Source organism: Falco naumanni, chromosome 3, assembly GCF_017639655.2.
Source record: "Falco naumanni isolate bFalNau1 chromosome 3, bFalNau1.pat, whole genome shotgun sequence".
Classification (NCBI taxonomy): domain Eukaryota; kingdom Metazoa; phylum Chordata; class Aves; order Falconiformes; family Falconidae; genus Falco; species Falco naumanni.
Genome location: NC_054056.1, coordinates 48,103,511 through 48,118,653, shown reverse-complemented (window position 1 = coordinate 48,118,653; position 15,143 = coordinate 48,103,511).

Below are 15,143 nucleotides of genomic sequence, written 5' to 3'. Positions count from 1 at the left end.
TATGAGAGAATGTGTAGTCTTCCACTTATAAAATTTCCAGGTGTCACCATTTGTTAATCTGTTAGCCCAGAGATCACAGTCTGTGCTGTGAACTTAAACATTTTGCTAGCAGACCACTTTAAATGCTTTTCTTGTTTTAAATCTAGGATATTACAGAAAGTATGCATAAAGGATGCTAAAGTGACATCTCCTAGTTCTGATACTCTAGTTTTAGGGTTGTTAGCCTGAAGTGACACACAATAGAAATTGTGTGTGGGCTTGCCTACATGTAGCAACCTGTAGATACTTCATAATAAATTTCAAGACTTTTTGTGTACTACTGATTATTGGAATGATTTTGCCAATCACAGATCTCTTTTTTTTTTTTTTTTTTTTTTTTTTTTTTCATCCTGCATTCCCTATTGTTTATATAGCCTGTGGTGTATATTGCTTTTCCAATACAAGGTTCAAATTATTTTTTCTTTTCTAAAAGCTCAGGACTACAGAGTATGTAAGCAAGCTCCTAGAATGAAGGAACAAACACTCTGTATGGCTCATATGTGCCCTTTATATCAATTATTAAATAAGAGAGCAATTTAATTGGAAAGTTTTCATGATTCAGATGGATACTTATTCATGGAAAATATGAAAAATGCATTGGCACAGAGCGTTTTGTGAATGTTATCATAATAATGGTGCCAAGGGAACCTAATCTAAGCCTAGAAAAGATCTAACAGGCCACAACAAATGTTTGGGAGATAAATGTTTGCTGTGAACACATTGACAGATTTTTGGTTTTTTATAGAAGAAAAACACAATTCTGATTGTAGGGCCCCTGAGAATATCTATTTTTGTTCACTGAGAAAAATCAATAACTTTTTTTGGAAGGATTAAGACATAGAAAATCATCATTTTTTGTACAACAAGGTTGTTATACTGTGAAAACATGCCAAAATGTCTTGGGGAGAGAGGCAGAATTTATTAAGAAAAACATTCATTTCTCTTTATTATTGGCATAACTTCCATAGCAGAAGATGCAAAATTGTCAAATTATTTTATTTTCCTCACAAATTTACTGGGAGTTGGGTCATACCCAAGTAACCTGGTAATGTCCCACCTGTAGAGCATTAATATAGTGTATAGAACAGCAGATTTATGACTTGTTCCAAAGACAAGCATGAAACTATATCTTTTCCTTTTACTGAGAGGGCCTCTGCATGAGATGAACTAATACATTATTGTAGCCTAACATACTTGTTAGCTATTTTCCTTTCCTGAATTAAAAAATTGAATTATATACACTCAGTCTAGTTACTGAACCTGTAAAGTTTATTAAAGTTTATCGACCATGTGTATACACTTCAGGATTTAGGTTCAATTGCTTCTTTCAAGCTGGAACATTGAATTAAGATGCAGTGCCTTGCTGTGGCTCTCATGGACTCCAACTGAGCTACAGGTAGCAAAAGTCTCCTTCAATTAGACATAATCATCACTCACAGTCAATAATTGTGCTAAAGGCTGCTTTCAAATCTGTGAGGGATTCGCATTTAATGTACTGATTCAGCTTGTCTGAGCCAAATTCACTGTGTACTGAAACCAAAGCAATTTAGTTCTTGCCTACGGCCCTTTTGGCAGTTCATCTAGTACTGAGCACTGTAAGGACTGTGAGATACAATTTAATCTGAGACATCTGTGCACAGACAGGACCTTTTCCGTAACAGAGAAAGACTAAGTAATGGCTAAGCTGTAGTTTTATGTGAAGAACCAAGTCTTATCTCTCCTCTGAAAAATAAAGCATTTAAGATATAGTAGCAAGCTAAACCAAAAAAAAAAAAAAAAAGGGGGGTGTGTGTGTGGGGTGGTGGCGGGAGGAATAAAAAAGTCCTTGGATTTATGAAATGCACACTGAGGTTACTAACAGCTTTCCTTGCTCCTAACCACATAAAGCACTTGAGCCATGATCCTTGGATTAACCATTTAAAGATATTATACTTATCGTCAGCTGCAGCTGACTGGAAAGATCTTTATTAAATATGAAAGAGAGAAGGCTCACTGCTGTGATTTTTGTACAAGTATCAAAATTTCCTTTATGTGTATTTTTTCTGTCTCATGATGTTATTGAGGAAAGTGCTGTAATGTTTATCTACGATATCATCCTGACTCCAAAAAGGCTTCCTATTTCCAGGAAAGGCTTTAAAGTCCTGTAGTTACCACACAGAATATTGCATAGGCAGTTTTAATGATAGTGAAACAATAGCCGATAGTGTCTGTCAGGTTTTAGTGACTTAAACCAGATTTTCACCGTGAGTTTGCATTCAGCCACTCTGTGATCTCTACTTGCCATTTTCCTGAAATAATGGAAAAACTTGTTAGAATGAAAGAGCCATTCTTGGATATTTCCTCAAAACCAGTTTCAAAACACTTGTTTATGCGAAAGCAAGTCTGGGAGCTAGCTGGAAAGGTAAAGACAGATCTATGTAATCCACTAATCATGGAGATACTGCCTTTTGTCAAAGGTCCTGTTTGTATGGAGCAGGAATCAACATAACACCCTTCCTTGGCTGGTGCCTGTTTGGCAAAACCGCAACCAAGAGAGTAAAGCCCTATCACAGAAAATTGTGAAAGCATGAGATATAATAGCTTGGCTGTGGAATCTAATTGTGATAAAGTACACTGTTAGCACAAACTTTTGTACTGAGGCTCTGAATTATAAATTGAAGGGCCAGTTGAAACCTCCACCACTGTTAACAGAGCAGCATCAAAACCCATCCGCAATTTCTTTGGGTCAGGTATACATATATATATATGACCTTCAAAACTGTGACAAAAAATTCTCTGAGATTTGCATTTTTGGTGAAGATATGATGCCTTGAGTGGAATGTGAGGTAATTAGAATTTCCTTTGTTGATTTCCTGTAAAAACCAGAGCAGTGCATTGGCTTGTTTATATGTTATTTTGAGGTATCTAACGAGTTATAAGTTATGCAGTGTGGGGACTGCTGTACCTGGGCACCTAACTTAGGTTTCTGAATAGACTTAACTGTGAAGATGGGGTCCTGTGACATCTGGGATTGCATCTGCATGCCTACCAACAAAACATTAAATTTAGAAGAACGTTCATTGTAGATGATTGTCATGTGCTAATGACAGTAGCAGTCATTATTAGGCATGTATGGCTGTGGACGGACATTTTACATGTAGGTACCCTTATCACAGGAGTCTTGTACACTTGCCAGAAAGAAAAAAACCCTGCACTCCACAGCTACATGTTTATGTCCCTTTGTTGTCTATAAACCTTAGGGCCTTGTAGCAGGCACTGATTTTTGTTCTTTATGCTAGCTAATGGTCAGATACTTTATTCATGTCTAGACCTGCTACATATTAAATACATATACTGATCTTGCTACTTGTTTTGATTACATTACAAATTTCCTACAAGGAAAGCATGAAAGAATAAAAAAGCTTACTTGTTTCTCTTCATAAAATAAAGGCTGAAAAAGAATGTTTTGCTCCTGTGTTTTCATTGTCCTTGTTTATTCATCAGGACACAAATAAATCAGGGACAGAAGAGAGCTTTTTAAACTCGGCAACAAACAGTGTTAGCTCATAAATAAATTGCCCTAAGAAAATGCAGGTTGGAATTGTAAGACAGACTATTGAGTGAGAGGTTCTAAGTCAGCCTTTCTAATGGTACAAGGAAAAAGACATCCCCAATCCCACGTTTTAACCATATTAACTGGAAGTTTGAAAGGTGATATAAATGCACAGCCCAAATATCGTACTTTATACTAAAGAAAGACCCAGAAGATTCGTTCATTTACCCAGACTCATTCTAGTCCTCCGTTCCCAGAAGTGAGTTCCAGAAGTGCTGCCCTGTGAAGCTGAAATTCCAATAATTTTCAATATTAGCTAGAAATTCTGCCTTAAAGTCAAAGGACAGTTTTATCAACCAGTTGTGTGAGTGTTATCTGTCATATCAGACCTTTCTGAATATATCAGCACTTTCTGAATGTGACTAGAGATCTGTGAAATGTCCCCTTGCAGCTATCTCATGTAACCTTTCAGTTTTGGTATCTTCTTGTGTTTTGAGACTGTTATTGTGACTGTTATAATTTTTAATAGCTAGGTTTTACATGGCTTAGCTTGGAATTGGATGACAGCAAAAGGTAAATTGCAGTCCACATTCACCCCCGTGTTTTTGAATGATAACAAAATTTCGGGACAAAAAGGAAATTTCAGATTCACTTCACCAATTTCGCAAGGTTCACATGCCTGTATTTAGACATTAAAAATATAAATTATTTTATACTGGTGTAAAAAAGAAAGGTTAAAGCTGGGAAAATTCTAGGCAAAAATATTTATTGAACAGTTTATTTGGTTAATATAATTTTTGTAGAATAATATGTGCAATGAATGATATTATACCCATAATAGACCTAGTCAAATACTCAGAGGAAAAGTCATTGAAAAATTTTGAAACAGTCAAAATTCACTGAATATTCACTTAACAGTACTCAGCTTTAAAATAGTTTATTAAAAGATGTAGACAAGTATTTCAAGATATTAAGGCTTTGTGTTTTATCCTGCTTTACCCTAAAAATCATCATAATTCTGAGTTTAACCCAACTCAAATACTAATGATAAGAAAACTTTCAAAGCTTATTTGAGTTTGGCTTTTCTTTTTCATATGTTCTCCAGTATTTTTCACAATGTTTAAGAGCCAAACCAGTCTGTAATCCTCCAGTATCCATCTTTATGAAAAGTTATGTAATAATTTTCTTAATGGAAACACAGCCCTGAGAGATATATATAGTTATATATGTATAGATATATAAATAACAAATGAACACAACAATGTATTTTAGATGCTTAATTAACACAAATCTTCACGTTCTGTTCATGCTGACAGTGCATGAACAATCCTTGCATTCCATATGCAAAGGCAAAGCAAATTTGAATACAAAATTTAGTGCTTTTAAAAAATCCCTTCTGTACATACTGGGTGCTAAATGTTACAAAACTCCCACAATAAGAACTATTCTCTTATTGAGCAAGAGAAAAAGCAATATCAGGCAGGGACTTAGAGCTTAAGAAAGGAAAGATAGACAGGGCAGCCCACAGGTCAATAATGGATGGTGTTACCAGACAAATGGGTCACAAATGTTCACTTGAAAATATTAAACTAATTCTACATAAGAAGTGACTAGTTCAGTGATAATTAGCTGCATTTTTATGATGCATATGATTTCCGTGATGCCACAACATCAGTGCTAACGTTATCACAAAGATGATAAAGATGAAAGTAGCTAACCTTCAGGTTAACTCTAATTGGAATATCCTTAAATTAGGGGAAATGACATCTAACTTTAATGTACAATAACACCCTTATCATTTAGGTCAGCTCCTGACAATTTGTTTGTGTACTGTAACTATCAGGTATTTTTTAATTCTCTTGTGTGTTACACGTTTTACCCTTTAGCATTTGGATGAAATTTAATATCCATGCTTTACATTCTTAATGAGAAAATTTTAGCTTAATTGCTGTTTTATCTATTTCTGACTTTTTTCTTTAGCATCTCCAACTTGAAAACCCAGACCTGTCTGCAATGTGCTTTGTATTTAAATGATTCATCATGCATATTTTATTTATTTTAATAGTAGTACTTATACAAGTTTGGCTGAACTTTGGCAACAAAGCTAGGCCAAATGAAACAGAAAAACTTGAAATAAGTTGACTGGTTTCTGTTCAAGAGGAACAGCTAGAGTCTGTGACAAGTTTCACTCTCCAGTGCTGCAGCAGCCAGCAATGCAGAGAAGTATTGTGCTGTCTGCTCCCCCTTCCTAACTGAAGTCACTGGTGAATCTTATTAGGGTTTGTTATGGCACGATCAAATCATACAATGAAGAAATATACTCGGGAATAGAATTCATCTCACCTAACTTTAATTGTCCGTAGGTTAGAAGACTAGTTTGTCTAGTCTGGTCTAAGCTTTCATTATAGCCAATTGTTGTGGTTCAATCCCGGCTGGTAATTAAGCACCATGCAGCTGCTCGCTTAGTCCCCCCTCACCCAGAAGGATGGGGAGGAGAATCAGAAAGGTATGTAAAACTCGAGGGTTGAGATAAGAACAATTTAATAGTTGAAATAAAATAAAAATGAAATAACAATAATAACAACAATAACAATTATAAAGAAAAGAAGGGAGAGGAATGAAAACCAAAGGGAAGGGAGGAAAGAAAACAAATGATGCACAGTACAGCTGCTCACCATGCACTGACTGATGCCTGGCCAGTCCCTGAGCAGCAATTGGCAGGCTTCAGCCAACCCCGCAGTCTATATACTCAGCATGGTGTCCTATGGTATGGAATATCCCTTTAACCAGTTCAGGTAAGCTGTCCTGGCTGTGTCCCCTCCCAGTTTCTTGTGCACCTCCAGCCTTCTCACTAGCAAGGCCTGAAAAGCTAAAAAGTCCTTGATTTAGTATAAACATTACCAAGTAACAACTACAAAAATCAGTGTGTTATCAACATTGTTCTCAGACCAAAGCCAAAACTCAGCACTGAATCAGCTACCAAGAAGAAAATTAACTATCCCAACCAAAACCGGGACACCAATCAAAAGAAAAAGGTGCTCAGACTGCTAGACTAGACTTAGTGTTCAACACTGTTCAGTGTTCTAAAATTATAGAAACTCAGCCTAAAGTTCTAACTGCTGAGCATCCATTCATTGCATAAAACTCTACTGTCCTCCACAGCTGGCACTGCTTAGTAGCTTTCCTGGAAGTCACAAGAGACATTTGGGGAAGGTAAGCTAATTTAGTTTTCCTTTAGGCCATAAAGTTGTATGATTTACCTCACAAACAAATGGGGTATAAAGTGCCCTATGCTGTCTCCTGTGGTATACAAAATATTTTGTTTCACAACCATAATCTACCATCTTTTACCAGAGTGACACAGCTTCACAAAATGTTAAAATTATTCCATGTGTAACAAAGTAAATGTTGAAAATTCTCATATTACTTTACAGTGAGGCGATTTACATTTTCAGCTTGTGCCATTCTGAACATGGTGCTGGAGGGAAGATAAATATTTTCCATGCAAATATATAAAAATCTCTCACATTTCCTTTATGAAAGTCACAGAAAGATTAGCAAGTAGTTAGTTTAGATCATCAGGAAGACTGCACAGGAATGAGGATATTCAAGAGAGGTCTGATGGGCAAGTGATGCTGTCTGTTATGAAAAATAATCATGCCATGACACAACACTACTGTTGTCATTTCAATTCACACTTCCTGAATATGTAAAGTGCAACTGTTAAGTAATGTAATGTTATTCTGTTATTTTGTCCTCCTGGGAGAAAAGAAAGAAATCATTAACTTAGACCCTTTTATATGGTTTTCCCTGTGAGGAACATTATTGTTTCATGAGTATTTATGTGAACACCCATATATATATATACATACACACATATATAATATAGTATGCTTACATAAGATTGGTTCTGAATATATATATGTGTAAATGTATATGTATATATGTATAAATGATTCTGAATTATAAATATAGAGGAAACTGCTCTTCAGAAAATGAAAAATAATGCTTCCAAATGTTGAGTCATTGAATATTATTTCTGTGACTACAGGCACTAACTGCATTTTATTAAGGTAAAAATACCCCAAAACAAATACCTAAGCTGAACCTTGTATTGCTAAGTTGAGACATGAGCAAAACTGGACTTTGCATGTTTTGCTTTACCTGTATTTGAGAGTAAGTAATGTTTTTTGCTGTGGTTTTGGAAATTCTATCATAGTGTCTGCCAGTCACTTGTCAAATTCCATGTTGTCATTCTTCAGTATAAAGATTTCAATAGCAGTCCTGCTGAGAATGATAAGTGCTTATGCACATGTTTGAACATGTGACGTAAACTGTGATCCTCTGCGTTCAAAGCTCCACAATATTTGTCTAATCTGTTTAATTCTATTCTTCCCAAAAGGAACGCATTGTAACATCCCATAAGATACAGAAGAGATAAGATTTAAAAGACACAAAGGATTATACTTACACCTGTGCCATAGCTCACTGACTCAGATTACAGAATGGTGAACAAACCATATTACATCATATCACAAAAAAAGGTCATTGGAACCTGGCACTCATTAACAGTGTTGGAAAAATTGCTGACTTTATTTCACATTTAACAATGTGTTGCAAAAAGAAGCACTTTAATAGTAAGCAATTAAAGGCAAACCAGTGTTAGTATATATATTCAACTTATGTAAACTGATAAATGCATATTGTGGCCTGGTTCTGCATTTCAGAAATGAATGAGAGATTAATTCATAATCAAATATCCTCACATTTTCTAATAAAAAGACAAAGATATTTGACGTGTGCATTCAGTTGACTTTATCAGTGTGCATCAACATATAAATGTTTAAAGTTTTCTGGAAGCATAACTGCTATGCAACAGAAATTATTTTCCAGCACATCTACCTGCAACACTACTTTTGAAATAAGGCATACTGGAAACTAAGTATCAGGTACAAATGTTATCACTTGCTGAATTGTCAATGCTTGCCCTTCATAAATCACAGTGTTACTAGATCTGTCATAAGGCAAACAATACAAAAGACTGTACTGTATCACTAGCTCAATGTCAACATGCTTATTAACCATGCCTATCGTTTTCCAAGCATGAGATTCTGCAGCTTTTACAGAATTCAGTTATTTCACCATTAACTAAGTACATTTGAAGATAAAATACTGAAATCATTAGGGACCTTTGCTATGTAACATGCTTGGTTTATGATCTGCATTAGAACTGTCTCCTTTTATTATGATGAAAGTATTTTATTTATAGCAATGATTGTTACCTATGTTGTAAAATGATTTATTGTAGTGGATGGGAAAGCAACACATTGAAATGTTAGCAGAGACTTTTGACTGATATTGATAAGTACATAAAAATAATAAATGTTGGACTGCATCCACCAAATTGATAACTGCTATTAGTTACTGCTCTCGTTTATTTTTCTGAAAATTATGCATTCCTGTAATACTATCAAGTGTTGTTAAAGCAAGATACAGGCACAATATGCTTTTTTTGATGTGAACCATAACTCTAGGTGGTAATTTAGAGACTATTTATGAAGAGTTCAAAGAATCAGTCATACTGTATGTCCGTCTTTATGCCTCATCTTGATGGTAATTCTTGCTTGTGTAGCAAGCAATCTGGCATGCCTTGTGTCTTCCATGTATGTATTTGCAAGGGCTGAACTCAAAAACAATGAATTCAATTGCAAATCAGAGCACATTACATATATTAGGTTTCCTATGAACCTCCTTAGACAACAATTTAGATAAAATGAATGGGAATGATGTGTTAGTACAAATCATGCCTTCTTTGCTATCAATCTATGCATAAATTAAAGTTTCAACACCATGTCTTTAATGGAATCATGACTGATTAACATTACTCATCAAAGAATTGTTTCCTTCCTTAACTGCAGTCCTATGTTTGAACATGTAATCCCTCTAAAGTTCTAAGATTTCCTTGAAAACTGTAGCTTCCCTACAGAATTAGTATAGAATTAGCTTATTTAAGGTGCAAAAAGTTTGTTGTCTCTACTCTTGTAAGTGGAGTCTCAGTGAAAAGAGAAGTGTAGAAATTCTTGTTCTGTATAAAAAACAGCCTAAGACACACTTTCTGATTCTGAGCTTTCTTCCCTGTCCCTCTGTGTCCCTTGGAAAGCCAGCAGCTAGACTAATTTGAGGTGACACTGGGAATACTGGTGTTGATCTATTGCACTTGTCTAGGGTATCAGTCACTATTTGTATTCCCTAACACAGCTGGAAATGTCTTGTTTGTCAGATGAGTTGTTAAAGCATTTTTTGCTCATTTCTCAGCATCAGCATCTGAGTTAAGGTTGATGATAGTAATATTAAAGATCCAGAAATAAACTCAGTTGCCTGTGAACCAAGATGTAATCTGAATTTAAGAAACATGTCTGACTGATAGAAAAAATTGAGACTCAGTATCACATGTAATTGGTGAATCAGCCATATTGCATCATCGCTTCAGTTATTCTTCTGCTTTGTTTTTATTTTCTTTGAAGGATTGACTTTGGAAAGTCTTTTCATATGATGAACTGCCAGAAGAGTAAAGAATAATAAGAAAAAAAACAACCACATTTTTTACATGTTGTGTAAAAGCGAAGAGTTGGAAATGTTCAAATTCTTGTATCTAGCTATCGGTGTTAAAAAAGCATAATATACCAAGAATTGTCACACCAGTGGTGTCTCAAGACACTGAAATGTTATCTTTTTTGCCTATAGTTAATATATCTGGTATTTATACCACACACTATAGCTGCTTGAATTAGAATCTCCAAAATACTCTGGCTTAGATATTAGTAACTTTATATGCATTTGTCACAATCATATAAATAAGTACTTTCTTGGTGTTCTGGAACAGGATCAAAATTTCATGTACAAACTATTAATACTCTTAATTTTTCTTACATTTTCTAAGGCTATTATGTATCATAACTATAAGACCAGCATTTTCTTTTAGATGTTTCATCTTGTAGATCTGTGCCTATTGTGAAATAAATTGTGAGCCTCAATTGGCAACACAAGAAATTTCAGGGTGTACATCCAACTATTCATGTTTAGATTTTGATTAAATCTCTGCGATAGATTTTACCCAGTATGCTGAATGATGTTCAGTTGAATTTGATCATTGCCTCCTGCTTTATACAGTATATTCCATAGTTATAAATGCAACCATCACATTTATTTTGGCTTCCTAGGATTATTTTAAGATTACCAAAAACATGTTTAGTCCATAGTTTGGGCATGGGCAGACTAGGCTATATCAGATGGCTGCATCTGAATTCAGAATTTCAGTAACCAACACAAACAAGTTTTAACATACATGAAATCAGGCAGTAAAAAACCCCAAACAAACAATTAAAACCAGAAAAGAACTCCAAATGTAATTTCCTTCAGAACTCCTTTTCGTGCATAGATGGCCAGTAAATGTAGGATCAGCAATATAAATGGTAGTTCTAGTAGTTCAATTAAAAAGTTAGTGTCACATACTTCCTCCCTTGTGATGATCTTGAGGAACCATTGGCAGAAAAGTGTCATAATTTCTTCTCATTTTGTGGTATGTATCTTAATTTCTAATTTATTTCAATAATGCTGTACTTTTAGAAGATGAACCTTAGCATTTGGTTACTCTGTGTACCTGGCCTATTCTATTTTATTATTGAGCTCATAAAGCCAAAAAAATATTATGAAGTCTGGCTATCACCCATTTAGGAAGGGATATGACTTCATGCTGGAATTCATTCCACATAATAACAGGCCTTTTATTAAAGGAACATCCTGTAAAGGAACATCCTAAGTAAACAGCAATGTACAAAAATGCCACAAGGTAAAGAATTCTCTGAAGGTTCCTCTGCAAGCAATTGAGTTGTGGAACTGGCTATCTTTATCCTTGAGACAACATTTATTACTTTCTGAAACCCTCCAGGAATTGTCACTGGATGTTCAGTAGGTATTCCTAACTTGTAAACATGGTCACTGTCCTTTGAAAGATTTTGCTTCCTTGCAAAAGCTCTATCAGTTGTACATACTTGTGTTTGATCAAATATCTGTCTGAAAACATAGTTTGTACTTTTCTGTGCACAAAATAATATACCAAAGCATCTTAATTAGCATGGTAAGGGGAAATGGATCTGGAAAGTAAAAGGCAAAAGGATTCTTGCTTTACTTAGATAGCTGTGTTAGTATCAAAAATGAAATTTTTAATACAAAAAAATTAGAAAATTTATTTGTAAGTCAGAGCCTTAACTTACATAAAGCAAGTCATTCTCAGCATCTATTCCTACGTATCCTCTTGGTAAGGATTTACCAGAAGATTTTTTTGCTTTCCTATGCTAATGGGGAGGTTTTTGTAACCATGTAATCTGCATACTTTAATTACTAAATTAATTCCTGAAGGAACGTAGGACTATCCATTGAATGAACTAGAATCATCTTTGTATATATGAGTGATATCAACTCCTGTTTCAGAATGGAAGCCATTACTAAACTATTTCATGAAAGGCAAGGATTAAGTTAAACTATGTTTGTTTGTCACTGTAACTCATGTTTTTCATACACAGTACCTCATCAAGGATTGCATACAAACAATTGTCTTTGTTTATGAGTTTTCATTAATTCATTGAAAAGAACCAAATCCTCTGGTGAAGCTATTGTCTGTAATCAATGCTCTAGATCTTACTTTGCTTCACTAAAAACCCCAAAGAGGTCCCCAAATCAAAACACGCACTTTGTTGAATAGTTGTGGTGTAGAAAGACAAAGATGAAACAAGAATAAAGGAAAGGAAGAATTCAAGAACTTTCTGAATCATAAAGTCCATTCTCCTGTACTGGGAGATATCACATCAGATAATCAACTCCAAACACTGTAAAGCTATTAATTTTTTAATTCATTGTCCTCTGTTGGATGATTGTTCCCAACACCTAATCTCTTTTACAACTATAAAACTAATTTCAGACAAAAATATATACATCTTCATTTTAAGTCCAATTGTCTTTTAACCAAAGTAACTTTCTTCCCTTTTTCTTCTTTACATGCTTCTAGATAACACTTATGCCGACTAACCCTTTAAGTTTTACTTTCCTTCAAAAGATTTCCGATCACTCTACATGACTTCTGCAGCAATTGTTCAAGCTTCTATAAGATGGCCAGGAGTATTAAACTTATTACACTTAAAAACCTGAGGGTTAACTCTTCCCAAGTACAGTCTTATCAGCTTGACTATAGCACTTTTTGTTTCAGTTATTCAATATTATGTTTCTTGCACCAGTAGCTTAAGATTTTCTGGTTTTCTTTGTTGTCTACTGGTTACATGATCACAATGCTTGCTCTCAGTGTCCCAATGTAAAGAATATCATTTTTACTGATTTGGTGAAATATATATGTTCTCATGGATATTAATACTTTATTTTTTTCTTTCTTGCTATCCCTTATTTCCCACATTTATGTTACTTCACTTAGGCATCATTCTCTAAGCCCAGGAGAAAAGAAAACATGTGTCTAGTTCCAATTTCTCATCTTCTTTATTTTTAAAATTATTCTTATGAGTCGTGGTAAGCCTGTCACTGGGAAAAAATGTGTACATATCTACGCATGTTTTGAATGAACATCTCCAGGCCTTCCTCACAACACCAGTCCTTGATTATTCTCTTGTTCATCATCACCTCCAACTGTCTTGTTTAGAGAGTTGAAGCACCACTAAAGCATCTTCCTTAGCATGGTGTAGTAATCCTTGCTGCACTGACTGAATATTTTACAGTGATGCTGTCAAAGAATGATCAGTAGGTTCTTTCACACTCTTCACAGAATCCTTTATAGCTTCATATGGTGTTTGACATTTGCTTTTCTACCTGACTTCTTCATAGAATCATAGAAGTGTTGGCTAGAAGGAACCCCTGGAGATCCTCTAGTCCCTGTCGGAAGATGACTACTGCCAACACTAGATCAGGTCACTAAGTTTCCAGCAAGTTTTGAGAACTTTTAAAGATGGAGATTCTACTGTACTTCTGGGTACCATTCTGCTGATCATTCTGTTTTAGTGTCATTCTTCCGTCTGAATGGATATTTTTTTTCTAACATCCAGTCTGAACAGCCCAAACCATGACATGTGGTCATTCTTTTTGTGATGTCATTTATCACTGCTGAGAAGCCTCTGGCTCCATTATCCTTGTAACTGTCCTTCAACCAGTTGCGGGCTGCTTGCAGATTCCCTCCCTTAGCCTCCTCTATTCCAGATTAAAAAAGCTCCTCTTCCTCAGCATCTCCTTGTAGTCTGTGTCATAAGCTTACTAATACTCTAGAATCCTAACTGTCTTGATAACCTAGGCCCTTGTGAGTTTTTCAACACCTCTTTTGCACTAGGGTGGCCAAAACTAAATGCAGTACTCCACGTGTGACAAATATAATTTATGAAGATAGTGTACTGTTAACTCCAATTCAGTTTGGTATCCATTGTAATCTCGTGGCCTTTTCAGCTGAGCTGATGCTCAGGCTATTGGTCCTCAAATTGTACTGATGGCTACTTAATGCAGGTACAGAGCTTTTGACTCCTCTAATAATTGAATTGGAGGAGGTTTCTGTTGACCTAATCTCAAATCACTCTGGACTGAAGCTCTACTGCTCTACAGTTAAACCCTATCCTTGTTCCCAGTTTATTATCATCTGCAAGTTTGCCTTTAGTTTTTTCATCCAGGTTTTTAGTTAAGCAACTGAACAAGATCAGCCCTAGTATTGCTTATTGCTTATTGCTTATTGCTTATTGCCTGCTAGTTAGATATTGAGCCACTGATTATTGTCCTTTGAGCCCTGCAGTCTAGACAACTTTTAACTCATCTCTTTTCAGAGTTCTTCTACTTTGGCATTGTGGTCACATGTTCCCCAAAAGCATATTCTTTCAAGGGAAAGGTCTGAACCCTTATGAGTTTTATGAGTTCGTATGACAGTGTTTTGTCAAGTAACACATAGCAAAAAGAAATCCCGTGTCAGCACTTTGAGGTAGCCCTCTTTCCCAGGAAAAACAAATTGGGAGAAATAAAAAACTATGCCAGTGATCATGCAGCTCTCACAACCATGCAAAAGCAAATTTTTTGCTCTAACACAGAAATGATAGGAAGCTGCTGAATATTTGCATGTTCCATTGGGTATCAGTGCAGTCTGGAAGATGGAAAATAAAAACCTCCCCTCAAAGTATTGCTTCTGCTAAATTCCTACAGTTAGAAAAGCCCAACATGTTCAGAAATCAAAACCAAATTACATACCAGACAAGTGAAATAATTTTTAAGCATTTGTCGTTTCAATATTGTTTTCTTCTTCCCTCTCTGGCTCAACTCCAGTGAACAGACACTCACAGATGTCTGAGCCAACCTGCCAGCTGTAGCTTGGGAAAGAAATTTCTGCATCAGGATGCTTCCATCTGCCCCACCCTGCCTGCAAGGACGGCTGTAGACAAATTAAAATATCTGGCAAGCAAGACTGGTATTTCAACAGTGACTTCTGGAGCTAGAGACATCATGAGGAAAGTTTGTGCCTTCTGCACAGAGGTGCAAGTCCTCA